This window comes from Acyrthosiphon pisum, unplaced genomic scaffold (assembly GCF_005508785.2).
Source record: "Acyrthosiphon pisum isolate AL4f unplaced genomic scaffold, pea_aphid_22Mar2018_4r6ur Scaffold_21045;HRSCAF=22879, whole genome shotgun sequence".
In the NCBI taxonomy this organism is placed as follows: Eukaryota; Metazoa; Arthropoda; class Insecta; order Hemiptera; family Aphididae; genus Acyrthosiphon; species Acyrthosiphon pisum.
The window spans coordinates 18422-20602 of NW_021770469.1; positions in this window are offsets into that span (position 1 = coordinate 18422).

Below are 2181 nucleotides of genomic sequence, written 5' to 3' on the forward strand. Positions count from 1 at the left end.
ATGTTTTTATTCGGCGCATGGCCGAAAAGCTTCTCTCACACGTGGAGGAACTAATAGGTAATGTTATAGCTACTTTATACAAATGAAACAAGTTTGGGTAAACATTTTCCTGTAAAATAAGTTTTAAGTTATCTGTTATTAATTCTTTTGAAGTACCATATGTTTGGATTATAACGTTTTTAGCGACGATCATTTCAGCTTTCAACGAATCGACAGAAATACTTAACAAATCCTAAAGAAATATAAAATTAAGTATTAGTCAATATATACACTATACAGCTATACAATATACATATTTACTTTATAATGATCAATGAAGTAAGTACTTAGTGCAAAATCTAGTTTGAAAAAGTTATCAGAAAACTCAGGTACATATTTGGACATTAATTGACATGCTTCCATGAAATTCCCTATAAAAATTAAACATTACCTAATAAATAATTTATTAAATGATTAATTATATTGTACATAAGTTAGGTCTTAGGTACCTATATTATAATTTATAAAATATAATAATTATTTTATACCAACATTAAAAAATAAATATCTACCTTTATTAAGTGAATCAGTAGACTCGTCATGACCTCTAAAAGGTAGCCCCTGGCAACTTAAATATAATGCGATATCAATCAATGTTTTTATATAACTTTTATTAGCTTAAACCTCTAATTTATGCTGTGTTGATAATTGTGTATGCACACTACCAATTGTCTCAGTATTCTTATGCCCTAACCATTTAGCAACACAAGTAAGATGGCTTTTCGTACCAGCATGAGCTTTAAGCTTAGTCTGTTTTTTTCCTGTAATGCCTCTAGACCCACTTAACTACAAAAATTAAAAAACAAAGTTAACACTGCCATAACTACTAATATAATAGTTAATACAATATAGGTACAATATTATAATTTAATAATCATTACATTCAATAATAATTAAATGTTAAAAGTTTTAAAAATAAAATTGTTATAATCTGTTATAATACATACTTTTTTCCAATTTCTAAAGCCAGTTTTTGAAAATGTTCCTTCATTATCGTTGGCACTAAAATTGCGACATGGAAAGCAATACAAAGCATCATTTTGTATACTGTATTCTAATCAATCGTATTCGTTAAAGTAAGAAGCATTAAAACAACGTTTTTGATTTCCAAATTTGGTCATAGGGTAAGACTGAAAAAGCATTTAAAAATATTTGTTTAGTTTCTATTAAGCACTATTAATAACCAATTAGTAGGTAATGTAAATTACGCAATGCAATGTTATATAATTATTATAATTACCTTTAAAACTGGTCTTATAGGACCAGATTGTAAATCACCAAGATCAATTTTTTCGTCATTTTTTAATACATTTTTATAGTTAGTAGATTCATCGTCGGTTTCATTTAAACACGATGTGCTGCTAGAAAAGCTAGAGAGGGCTAATAATTCAGAATCAACGCTATCGGAATCATTATCCGAATTACTTTTCAATTTAGGTTTGTTTAAGCTAGTTAATTTATCTGGTTGAGGTTTTGTAAAATTGAAAATATCAAACACACGTTGTTTACTCATGGTCACAAACTCAAAAAGTCAAAACTCACAATAAAATTAATAGTTAATTATTTAAACTTTAACGTTACCACAGAAAAAACACTAGCTTCTCAATGAATAGTTTTAAAACTTTTAATATTACCACAGAAAAAACCACCGGCTTCTCATCTATAACTGAATAACTTTTAGTTTCAGTGTTCACTGTTTAGTGTTTAACGTCGTAGCATACCCAATAATGATTTTTGCAGACTGCAGTTGTCGTAAACTCGTAATCGTAATAGCTTGTGATTTGTATTGGGTTTTTACATAAACATAGACGATTGTGATATGATAAGCGTTATTAATAGACACTAAGGCCTAAGAATCTAATATACTTCCAACTTCGCGTAAACATATTACATAACCTGTTATTATTGTTGTCGTTATAAAATAATAAATATTGATCTAACTCAATCATTTCTAATTTTATTACAATACAAAATCTATTACTTAAACGTTCATAAATCATAATATAATCTTATACCTACCTATCGGTGCTTTCCTGCTTAGGAATTACGTAATAAATTGAATTATTTTTCTAACAAAAAATTGAAATTTGGAGATTTAAAATGAGGGGGCTATACTATTTTTTAGGGACGCAAATAAAAAAT